This window comes from Lissotriton helveticus, chromosome 2_1, assembly GCF_964261635.1.
Source record: "Lissotriton helveticus chromosome 2_1, aLisHel1.1, whole genome shotgun sequence".
Taxonomy (NCBI): domain Eukaryota; kingdom Metazoa; phylum Chordata; class Amphibia; order Caudata; family Salamandridae; genus Lissotriton; species Lissotriton helveticus.
The window spans coordinates 1,367,326,604-1,367,339,454 of record NC_136059.1 but is presented as its reverse complement, the minus strand read 5'-3'; positions in this window follow the sequence as shown (position 1 = coordinate 1,367,339,454).

The following is a 12,851-nucleotide window of genomic DNA, read 5'->3' as shown; positions in this document are numbered from 1 at the left end:
CTACATAGGCCAGACCACCCAAATGATAAAGCAGCGTATCATCCAGCATAAAAGCAGAATTAACTGCAAAATCCTGACCGCCCCATTGGTAACACACTTCCTGGACAAACAACACCTTGATACAGACTTGAGGTGCATGGTCATTGAAAAACCTTCACTGCCAATAAGAGGCGGGAACATAGCCTCCTTGTTGAACAGAGCAAAATGCAAATGGATATCTCACATTGACTCTGTCAACCATGGGCTCAACACACTCGATGAATGGAACAGCACCATCACCGTTTAGCACTATGAACTTACCTAGCCTATGCTATTCCTGAAACGTACAGCACTGTTTTTTTTTGTGTTTTTTTTTCAAAAACCTTTATTCTTTTGCAAAATACTGTACAGGGTCGGCAGCCTAGAAACCCTGGGGCCGGCAGCTGATGTTCAACAACCACATCCACTCATACCAGGAAATTCCTACACAGCCTGTTAGCCGACATCCCGGGGGCTCGGCGGCGTTCAATTAGGACATGATGTAAAAGATCTCCAGGTAAATCAACAGTGTCACGGCCGTAATATCATCTCATATCACCTGCTACTATACATTCGCTTGCCTACAAACAATTGTCACGCCAAACCCAGCATATCGCAGGACAAACACATCCTTCATTTGAAACAAAACCCCTAAATTCTACCCCAACAATCCCCCCACCCGCAACTTGCCAGCAGTCCGCCCGTCCAATCTACGTCCCAGAGAAGTATTTTCTAGTTACCCTCCTTTAGGTGTAGGAGGGGGGAGACGAGTACCCCGCTCAGGCTCTAGTCTTCTACCCCAATCCTGCAGTCCCTCTCAAAGCACCCCTAGAAGAACATCCCCTTGTCACCCTTGGTGAGTGCCGTGCGCTCCGGTCCCGCACCCCCTGCTGACTCATAACCCCTCCGTCCTAATTCCGGTTTTACTCTGTGTTCTTCCCATCCCCAGAATCAGTCCCCCCAGCATGTTCCTCAGGTGCGGCAAGCTCATCAGTGTCCCCACCCTGTTCTGTCTCCTCCTCTACCTCACTTGCGTGGACATATGTCTGGTACAGACTCCAGAAGTTCTTGGGGCGACTCTTAGGCGGGAGCAATTCACTGAATACTTCAGTCAGATTGAGTGCAGCAATACAGCATGTCTCTGGCCCATCTCTTCTTTGTAGGTAACGGACCCCTCATCCAGCAAATGGCCATGACACGTCTGGCCATTAGTAAAGCCATGTCCGCCAGGCGTCGTAGTGCCGCTGGCAGTGTTTTTGAGTATCCCAGCAGTGCTAGTACCGGGTTGGCTATTATCTCTACGCCTAATATCTGGCTAAGTTCCGAGAATACTTCCACCCAAAATTTGTTGATGCCAGGACAGCCCCACGCCATGTGGAAAAAATCTGCCATTTGCGCGTGACAGCGTTCGCATTCCGCAGATCGCCGCAGCCCGTACCTGTGCAGCCTCTCTGGGGTATAGTAGACACGATGCAGATATTTGAAATGCACCAATCTATGCCTCCCATTCAGAGACAGTCTTTTGGTGCTGGTGCAACAATGCTTCCACATCTCGTCGTCTATCTGTGTTTGGAGGTCATGCTGCCATTCCTGCAGTGCACTCCGGACTCTATGATACTGGAAGCGCGTCAAGAGTGAGGCGTCTGTCTGCGGGGGGGGGGGGATGTCTGTTCCCACGTTTTCACCACCCCTTCAATGAATAGGTCCTCTAGCCTTGAGATTCCCAACTTGTTCAGTGCTCTCGTGACCCCTTTCTCTTTCAGTAGGGGGAGCCATACTGCCCATTCAATTGGCATTTGCGGGGAATACAGCAATTCGCAGCCCTGTGCCTGCGTCAATTCATGCCAAGCATGGTTCGTGGTCGTTATGGAGTCCAGTCTACCGACACTGCGGTCAACCAGGAGGCAGACAGCAGCCGGCAACGGTAAAGGTTCCGCGAACAGCCGTTCAAGGATCACATGAGGGGTGTTTGGTTTTCCGTGTATCCATGAATGCAGGTGGGCCGCCTGTGCCACCCTATAATATCTCTCCATGTCCGGAGCTCCCAGGCCCCCCATTTCGTATGGTAGTGTTAAGACCTTCCATTGAATTCTAGGTTGTCTACCCCCCATGCAAGTTTAATGAGTACCTGTGTCAGTTGTTTAAAGAAGACCTTGGAGAGGACCACCGGGATATTAGTGAACAGAAACAAGAACCGTGGTAAAACCACCATTTTCATGATGGCGATCCTGCCCATTAATGACAAGGGAAGTTTGCACCACTTTTCAACGTCATCCACCAGCCTGGAAAAAGCAGCCCCGTAATTCTCCCAAATCAGTATTTCAGGGTCTGTATGTAGCTGTATCCCCAAGTATCGAACTGGTTCCGTGGACCACTGCAGAGGATATTCCATCTCGAACGGTCTGGTAACAGGGGTTAACGGAAACGCTACTGATTTGGCCCAATTAACTTTCAGCCCTGAGAGGGCCCCAAACCTTACCACCTCTCTAAGTACTGATTTGAGATTTGTTTCCGGATCGCGAACATACAGCAATGTGTCATCTGCGTACGTGGAGATACCTATTCTGTACGTCGGAAAGTTGATACCCTCTAAATCATGGTATTCCCTAATCGCACATGCCAAGGGGTCAGCAACCAGCGCGTATAATAGAGGGGAGAGGGGGCACCCCTGTCTTGTTCCTCTGCTTATTTAGAAGGCGTCGGTGACAGTATCCCCTATCCGTCGTCTGGCCGTGGGTTTGTAATACAATGCCCCCAGCATTTGCAGGAAATGTTCACCCAGTCCCAACTTCCGCATTACTCTCAACATGAATGGCCATTCCACAGAGTCGAATGCCTTCTCCATATCAAGGAATATGGCTAGCGCTTTATTTTCCTGCCGTACGTGCTGCATTGTTCCCAATACCGTTCGGATATTATACGTTAGATTTCGATCTGGGACAAAGCCAGCCTGCTCTGGTGCCACCAGGTCCGGGACAAGCAGAGACAGCCGCGTGGCTAACACCTTAGCATACAGCTTGGCATCTACGTTTATCAGGGAAAGCGGCCTGTAGGAACCGCAAGTGTTGGGAGGTTTCCCAGGTTTCAAAATTGTGATCAGCAGTGCGTCACTCATGGAGGCGGACATACTACCCTCGTCGCAAATGTCATCAAACAGGGTAATCAAGTGTGGCATTAGTTTGTCTATAAACGCCTTGTAAAAGCCCACTGTGAGGTCATCTGCCCCTGGGGCACTACCAGCACGGATCCCTCCCAGCGCCTCCCATATCTCATCCTCTTGGATTGGCGTCATCAAGAATTCCCTCTGCGCATCAGACAAGAAGGGCATCCTGATGTAGCTGAGATAATCCTCGATTTCCTCCTCCATCTGGGAGGATTTTGATTTATAGAGATCAGCATAATAACCTTTGAACTCGTCAATAATCTCCATCTCATCTGTGAGCACATCTCCTGTAGCAGCTAGCAACTCATCAAACACCAGAGGCCTCCTTTCCTGACGCATTAGTCTGGCTAATACTGAGCTAGGCCTGTCCCCTTCCCCGTATGTCCGAGCTGTAGCGTACTTGCCCATGTGCTGCACTTCCCTATCTGCCTCCTCATTATAGTCAGTAAGTAGTGTTTTGAACTGTTCCGTGACCTCCGCATCCGGGTTGTTCTGCTGCCTCGTCTCAAGGTCCTTCAGTTGGGTTTCAAGGTGTTTCAACCTTTGTCTAATGGCCTTAAGGACACTAGAGTGTTTGGCCATAGCCATCCCTCTGATGTAAGCTTTGAATGTGTCCCATATAGTCTGGAAACTATCAACAGATCCCAGATTAGTCTCAAAGAAGGAATCTATGTCTTCTGCCAATTCCCCTCTGAACACTTCGTCCAATAGGGAGTAAGGGGGAAATCGCCACGTAAATGGAGGAATTCTTTTCGTCGGGACTACCAGGGTCAAGAGCAGGGGGGAATGGTCTGAAAGCATACGAGGCAGTACCACACAACTCCGGACGCAATTAAGCACCGATTGCGAGGTCAGGAAGTAATCAATTCTTGTGTGTATGTTGTGAAAGGCTGAGTAGTGCGTATACCCCCCCCTGTGTGGGGTGCTTGGACCGCCAAACATCGGAAAGGCCGAATTTAACCATTTCTGTCTGCATGTGGAGGGCTGCAGCGGCCGGCCGACGAGGCGGCCCCCTAGATCTATCCAGTTCCGGGTCGAACACAAAGTTGAAATCCCCCCCCCCCCCCCCCAGAGCATTTTAGAGGAAGCATAGGATCTGCAGTGCGCGGCCAGTGCCGCGTAGAACTCAGGGTGGTCGTAATTGGGCCCATATATGTTAACCACTATGAGATTGTGTCCTTTACCAATGCATCTGGCAATCAGATAGCGACCTCCCGAGACCGCCTCAATCAATGTCAGTTTTAATTGGGATCGAGGGTTGGCCCATGTTACTACCCCTCTGGAGTGTGTGGTGAAACCCGCTGCCAGACTGTTGCCCCCAATATGCATAAACAAAGAGATTCTATCAATGTGTGGTGGTTTTAATTGGGAATTAAAAAGCTAAAAATCCTCTGGCTAGTGGAAAAAAACAATGTATTCACTTCCCTAGCTGGGGACGTTAAGAAGGGGGTTTTGAGGTAGAGCAATTAGCTAACTCACTGGTCTACATGTTTCGTAAGCAGTCCCCTACTGCTTACTCATCAGGACCTTCTAATGGCCCCTACTAGAAAATGCTCGGTTTCTAAGTATGATATGCCTACAGTCCTAAAAACTAGCAGTAAAAATCCACTGGTAGTTTTAGCTTCAGGGCATGAGCTGGCCCAAGGGAAGCAAGATAAAATTTATCAAAAAAATTCCCACACATTAATAGGTCCCTACACTTCACTGACACCACTCACCTTGCACTGTCACATAGCCTCTGTCACCTTACAAGTGCTCCCGCGTAGTTCGTCAGGTCGTAGCACGCCCCGCCCCGTAGAGGGACGGGAAGACCCCAATGATGAAGCATGACACTAAAGGATTTTTTTAGTGTGTGAGGGGTATTTTAACAAGCACATTGTGCTCTCATCTTTACCACCCGAAGAGAGAGTTTATCTTTTTCATCACCCACAAAAATAAATAAAAAATTAAAACCACCACACATTGATAGAATCTCTTTGTTTATGCATATCGAATTGGAGGGTGATTCTGTCAATACCTCTACACTTCCTCTATTGTTTTGGTGTTGCCCCCAATACCCTTAGCAGTGAGCATCGTACTCTGAGGCGGGAGGTGTGTCTCTTGTAGGAGTGCAAGATCAATGTGATGCCTATGAAGGTAGTTTAACACCTTCCTGAGTTTGCGGTAATCATTCAGCCCTCTCACATTCCAGGTCAAAGCCTTCAGTGTGCCAGGACCGCTGTCAGCGGTCGCCCCACTCACGTCAGCCATTCCAGGTGTACAACTAAAGAGGTAGCAGACAGCGTTCTTCCAGCACTGCCAAACAGTCTCTGCGAGGGTATGTCAACATCAGTGGTTCTCCTGTATGTAAAATCGGACAGCATTCTGCTTGGCTCAACGTTCAATGCCCCCTGTGCAAAACAGCAACACCCATCAACACACACTCCTCCCCACCCACTGCAGACCTCCCCCAACCTGGCCTGACAGGACCCAATCCCACCCTCCAACTCCGAACTTGCAAAATTTACCGGAGTATTCCCAGGTAAAGCCCACCTAGGGGCAGTCAGAGCTATAAGCGCTAGGGCAGAGGTCGCCGTAAGAATCACACAACAGTGCAACAACATAATACCGTGCAAAAATGACCCCACACGTTATCACCCTAGTCAATGTCCATCAACGGGCGGCCAAGCCAGGGTTCAGTACGTGACGACACAGGGCATCTCCCAATCGGACCCCTCCTCATTCCCGTCACATATCTCTAAGATAAAGGTTCTATGGCAGTGTGTAGTAAGAATTATGCGTAGACATTGCCCCACACTATACCATGGAGGTCACCTGTTAGTCACCTGGTGTATGCATAATGAAATGATCTCACCCAACCATCGTTCGCTGTCCAACCACAGGACGTAGCCGTCTCCCCTCCACTGCGCTTCATCACACCAAGGAGTCATGACAAAGCAGAGTTCCACAAGCATGTCACTGCTCAGAGTCAAGAGCGTCCGAGAGCGGGCAGTGCAGCAGAACATTCGGAAGATTATTCTTGTTCGTCCAGGTGGCTGCTTTCTTCTTGGTCTCCGGACCGTCTGTTTGGGCTGTTCCTCTGTTCCTTGGACCACTCCTTGAGCGATTTCTGAAGTTCCTTAGGATCTGTAAAGAAGTGAGAGTGCCCTCGTCTGTTGATCCGCAATTTTGCCGGATACAGCATTGCGTAGTCAAGGCCTAGGTCCCGCAATTGTTTCTTGTACGGAGCAAACCGCCGTCTCTCCTCCTGGACTTTCGCCGTAAAATCAGGGTACAGGGACACATCCATGCCCTCGAATTGTAGCTTCCCTTTGTCTCTGGCCACCCTCAGCGCCGTATCGCAGTCTCTATAATTCAGCAGTTTTGCTATGATCGGCCTCGGAGGTGCTCCTGTGCGCGGCCGCGGACCCAGTGTGCGGTGAGCTCTCTCAACAATAAACATCGGGGAGAAGACATCATCTCCCAGCAGGTTGATCAGTAGTTTCTCCACGAATAGTTCCATCTTCTCTGTTTGTTTCGTCTCCGCAATCCCCGTGATGCGTATGTTCGAGCGCCTCGAGCGGGCTTCCAAGTCTTCCGACTTATCCTGGATGACCTGTAGTAGTCTGGAGAACTGTTTGTGGTCCTTATCCCACTCTGTCTGCGCCTCTTCAACCTCAGTGATACGTCTCTCCGACATGTCAAGCCTCTCCGCATGTTTATCAACTCGCTCCGACATGCGATCCATACGGTAGGTGAGCGCGTCAATCTTCGTACCAATGGACGCCATGCTTTCTTGCAGTCCCTTCTCCATAGACACCAGCATGTCTGTAATGTCAGTATACATTGTGCTTTCTGGTCCTTTGTTCCCAGGAGAAGGGTCAGGTGCTGAGTCCTCAGGTACCTTTGTCCTGCGCTGGTCAAACGCCAGTTTAGTCTGGGTCCTATCGTTCTTGCCCATATTGCGTGCCGGGGGGAGTCGATGTTCCGCTTCTCTGCGCGGGCTCTGGATTTATAGGTGCGTCGACCAGTGACGCTAGTATCACAGTGGCGCTCTCACCTCGCAGTGCAGCCGCTATGCCGCTACCCACCGAGTGCAGACGTTAGTCCTCGCCAGTAGTGCGACACCGCCCCGTCGTAGCGGTATTCACTCCTCTGTTGGCAGGAAGATCAAGCTCCCGGTTCCCAGGAAACGCGGTCACCGCCAGCCGTCCCTCCGCAGAGAGCGCAGCCACGTGTGTCGAGTTGCACTGGTGTACAGTTATCCCCGGGTCTGCAGTCAACATCTACCAGAGGTGGGCAACCATTAGACCCTGTGAGCCGCCCAGTCCGCCACAACTCCTCGTGTAATGCGTAGGCGCCCCTCTCACGGTCCACCTCAGATCCTGCAGCTCCCCCCCCAACTGAAACGTTCAAAATGGCGCGCTCTCCCGGAGGATGCCGCGAACCACACCGGCACACCGCGACGCGGTGCCCTGGGCGGGGGGATTATAGGTGGCCTGTGACTCAACTGTCCGAGACTCAGGAGTTAGGATCTCCGCAGGTGCTCCCGCAGGCGCTCGCTCCCCACTCCAGGCTGATCACCCCTAGCTGTTGCACGGCGATAGTGCTCCCGCACTTCGACTCCTCCAGGCCTCTCCGAGCAGTTTGTAGTAATCGTTGAGGTGGGGAGGAGGGGGGGAGAGACCCGGTGCCGCAGAGAAACACACGGCACAGGTAGTAGAAGTCCTGCTGAGCGTCTCAGCATCCAAGAAGGGGAACACAGGTTCCGAGGGTGGCGCCCAGGTGGCAGAGACAGCGTCCGATGGTCACAGGGAAGGTCGCCGCCAAAATGGGCTCAGCGCGCGGTAAAATGTCCGCTTCTAGTACCGGCGGTAGCTCGAGGTCCTGTGCGTGTCCGCAGCAGTCCGGAGCAAAGACCTCGGTATCTCTCCTCCGGACGCTCTGATGGTGCTGCGTCTCGCCGTCCGCCGCGCCCCCCACGGAGGGCAACCCAGGGCCCCCGAGTCACCGCTCCTCCACTGACCGCACGTCGGGGCACGCACGCCGGCCAGGCGCACAGGCAAGTCCGCTGCTTTTGGGCCCTGGATCGCCAGACGCTCGAGGGCTCTCCAATCACTCCGTTTTTCGTCCGATTTCCGCCGGCGGCACAACCGAGTGCAGCAACAAGGTCCGTGTGTTGTACCCACACCCTGGTGACCCTAAAAGTCCGTCTAGGCAGGATAATTTTCAGGATTTATTGGGCGATTGCGCGGAGTTCAGCGCTCACACGTCTTGCATCGACGCTGGCAAGCTCCGCCCTCAGCACTGGTTTTTTAACAGAGAAAACACTAACTGTAACCACGGACCATCTGTGATATAACCTACAAATAGACCCCCTGCCTTTAACCCATTCGTATCCACAGATATCCATTCTATGCTCATTCTGTTTGAGTCTGTTCAATCTGTAAATTACCAGTCTGGTTTTTGCACCCCATGACCAATGCACAATTGTTTTAACCCCATTATCAGTTGTCAATATTGTACTGCTCACTCTGCTGATACAGTACTAGCCGGATCGGCCCATTCACTGGGTTTGATTAGGACTTACCTGTATATCAACTGCCTGGTCTAAATTTTAGCTAGCAATGTACTTAATGTTGTCAACAATGCACTGTTCTCCCTGTTGATACAACATTCGCCGGGTTGGCCCACTCACTCGATTCGATTTCAACTGCAATGTTTAATCTTGGCTAGCCTTGCACCAAATGTTATGTGGACACAGGATTCGCACTATTTGCTCGTCTTCCCTGTTTTTTCCCTGCCGAGCTCAGTCTTTTAACTTCTCTCAAATGCCCCGCCCCTGGCCCTCCCACATCCTCCATGCTACCCTATCCCGCCTCCCCTGCAACCAATCAGAGCTGATATACAGCGCGGAACCCCTTCCGGGTCCACGGCACTGCTCTCCTTCACTGCGAGCCTGCTGACCATATCGTGCTTTCAGTGCTCGGAGCCGTTTTGATTCATTCAGGTACGTGCTCGCACCTATTCTCTTACGCTCCTTTGTTCCTCTGCGGAGGCAGGCATCTGCTAACCTTGACGTCCGTTTCCTCCCCACAGGCGCTGCCCTGCCCAACCAGCCCTCGCCCTTGTTTTACTTGTTCCAGGTAATTAATTGAACATGTGTTCTTACCGCAATTTCTTCACCCCCGGGGCATGACTTCTATTGTCTACCTTTTCCCTCAGAACCTGCATCTACTACCCCCGCTCATGGACCCAGGACCCACGAGGCCATCGACTTGCCCCTAAGTATGTGGTGCTTTCTTGTTTTGTACACCTACCCCCCCTGTTAACCTCCTCCTAATCACCTCTCGCTTCCCTTATAGCACGGACGGGACTCGCTGCAATCCGGGCCACCTCTTTAACATCTCAGCAGCCCGCCCTATCGACTCCAGGTAATTCTCTCCCCCTAGTCACGGGGACACCCCAGCACCTATCACCCCCTGCAACTCCCTTCCCACGGTTCACTTGCACTTACCTGCAGGCACGCCCTGATACCCACTTTCCTGCATTGACCACAGGCCCACACTCTCTATCCTCCGTTTCAGCCCCCACCTCCACGCTCGACCCACGATGCGCACACCTATCGGCGTAGTGACAGATCTCGCTGACAACCATCATGCGGACTCCTGCCCCCCTTGGTTCACACCTCCCTCCCCCACATATGGCACCTTCTTAAGGCAACCTTATCTCCAGCATGGATGATTCCCTCCCCAGCCGCCAAGTCCAATCACCGCCCCAGCCTCCCCCTACACCACCCCCCTCCTCTCCCCTTTTGCCCTCCCTTACCTGATTCTTTCTCCCCGCAGCACTTCCCGAACCAGACAACCCTGTCCTGAAGACGATCCCGACTCACGGGGATCGAAACGCCGTCGACATCACAGCGCAACTCTATGGCGCATCTAACGTTCTTGGCTCCTGAAAAATGTTGTAATCATGACTAAAGTGACGAAAACTAAGTCTTGTTGAGCCAACACTGTATATTTCTTTGTCACCTTGCGCCGTTCACGCTGTTCACGTTCAGCACTTGCATCCTCACCTTGCACCAATTGTATATATCACTACTCACCAAGTGCCCTCGGGTTGTCACATGATTTCCTCTGTACAGTGCTGCCTAACTGTATTCTCATGTGAAACGCCCTTTTTTGAATTGGTGAATTACAAGTTCTGAGACCACATGAGCCTCCTTGTTTCTTTCTTATGTAATGCTGCATGCATACATCCCTGAACTGTCTTAAATTGATACCTGTTGGGAATTGTTTCTTATACACTTATACATCTGAAGCACTGAAGGTTTCTCAGGTTCGAGGTGGCAGTGTGCCATTATCAATTCAAGGTGCTCTGCTTTGGGTTACGGTCAACCACCAGAGTATTTACCAAGTGCATGGTGTCAGTAGCGGCTATTCTCTGACTGTCACCAGGTATTTCCCTATCTGGACGTTTGGTTAATCAAAGGTCCCTCCTTCCAGTCGGCCAAGAAGTCCACAGAAGATTGTCTACAATTTTTCCAATCCCTAGGCTTCAAGCTCAACATGGAAAAATCATGTCTTGTCCCTACCAGATCGCTGGTATTTCTAGGAGCCATCCCAGATACGAAGCTGTCAAACGCCTTTACCACAGAAGAAATTATTTCACACTTGCAGGCAGTCACGCTATCACTACCTTCAAAAAATGCATTTCTGTAAGGTCATACAAATCCATGTTGGTGATGATGTAATCCTGCATTCTGTTGATTCCCAATTGCTGCCAGAGCATGAGACAGCTTCAGGAACAGCTTGATGCACAGTGGACACAATGTTTGGGTTCTTTCGAGGACATGATTTTATAATCTCAGAGATGCAGACAACAATGTCCTGGTGGGTGGTTAAAAGAAAACATCTCCCAAGGTCTCTCCATCCTACCTGCAGTGCCTCAGGTGGTGATGACAGGTACCTCCATGGAAGGATGGGGAGCCTATCTACAGGATCTAGAGGCCCACAGGAGTGGTCCAGTCAAGAAGCATTATGTCACATAAATATCTTAGAATTGAAGGTGGTCTTTCTTAGTCTTCAAGCCTTTCTTCCAAGGTTATGACAGACAACACTACCGCCATCATCTATCTGCTAAAACAGGGAGGACAAGATCACAGTTTCGCTCAGACCAAGCACAGCAAATATGGGAATGAATGATAGCCAACGATCTCTGATTTAAAAGGGGTACAAAACAAGTGAGACGATTCCCTCCGCAGAACAAACATGTAATGTCACAAGTGCGAACTCAGCCACAGGCAATGGGGGTATCCTACCCTAGATCTCTTCACTACATACCTCAACAAAAAATGCAAGTTCTTCAACAGCAGATTTCCCCAGCCAGGTTTTTGGGAGAACGCCTTGCACTCCCATTGGCGGGTTGTTTACTTATGCATTTACCCCATTCCCACTCCTCCAAAGATCCTACAGAAAATAAAAAGAGAACCGTGCTCGCTCATTCTAATTGCCCATGCGTTGGCGAGGCAGTACTGGTACGCTGAGCTTTTTCGCCTATCAGAGTGCTCACACATTCAGTTCTAGGCGACGGAGGATCACCTCTCAATGCACCAGGGCCAAGTGGTTCACCTGCAAATTCACACTCTCAATTTGTCAGTCTGGCTTCTCACCATGCTGAATTTGGAGCTGTAACAATTTCTGATGAATGCAATTCTATCCTTTAGAAACCTCATGCTCCTTCAGCGTCAATGCTACCAGCAAAATGGAAAATATCCTGCTCATTATGTGCTTCTCAGTCTTGCCATCCATACTCGCCGACACCTGAACAGATTCAACGTTGTCTACTACATCTCATAAGATCAGGCCTTACGCATGCATCCATAAACTCCTTTACCGCTGTGCAAATTCTGCCGTGGTGCGGGAGTTCTGAAGAGTGGGCGGACCGCGTCGGCCAACAGACATGCGCAGCACTACTGGGGTTAAGGTGCACCTAGTGTCAATTTCTAGATACAGACGGCATTCTTGGCAATTGTCTTTGTGGTCCAACAGGGTTGGGAAAGAGTTTATGAAGGATTTCTTCAGAGCTTACCCTCCTATCAAGCCTCCGGCAGTGCTCTGGCAGCTGAACACTGTCTTACTGCAACTCATGAGATCTCCATTCGTGTCTATTCACAAGTGCAAATTTAAATTTCTTTCATGGGCGGTGGTATTTCTGTTGTCCATTACATCTGCCATGCGTATTTGTGAGATTCAGGCTTTCACAATAAAATAACCTTACCTACAGTTTCTAGAAGACATAGTAGTTCTGCGCACTAATCCGTCATTCATCCCCAAGGTACTTTCAACATTTCACCTCAATGAACCAGTAATTCTGCCTTTTTTCTCCAATCCATCTTCTTCTGCAGAGAGAGATTTGCATTCACTGGACATTAAGCATTGTTTAAAGTTCTACTTGCAAAAGACAAAAACTTTGTAAAAATCAAGTCAATTGCACATTTCTTTCTCTGCTCCAAGAAAGAGTCAAGCCTTATCACTGGGTTAGTATTGCTCGCTGGGTCTCCTCGACTATAGTCTTGTCATGAGAAGGCCGGACTTCTGCTAGAGGCAAATGTGACTCAGAAGGTAGCAGTGTCCTCCACCCTGTTTGCAGGACTGTCTCTACCTGACATCTGCAGGGGGGTGACATG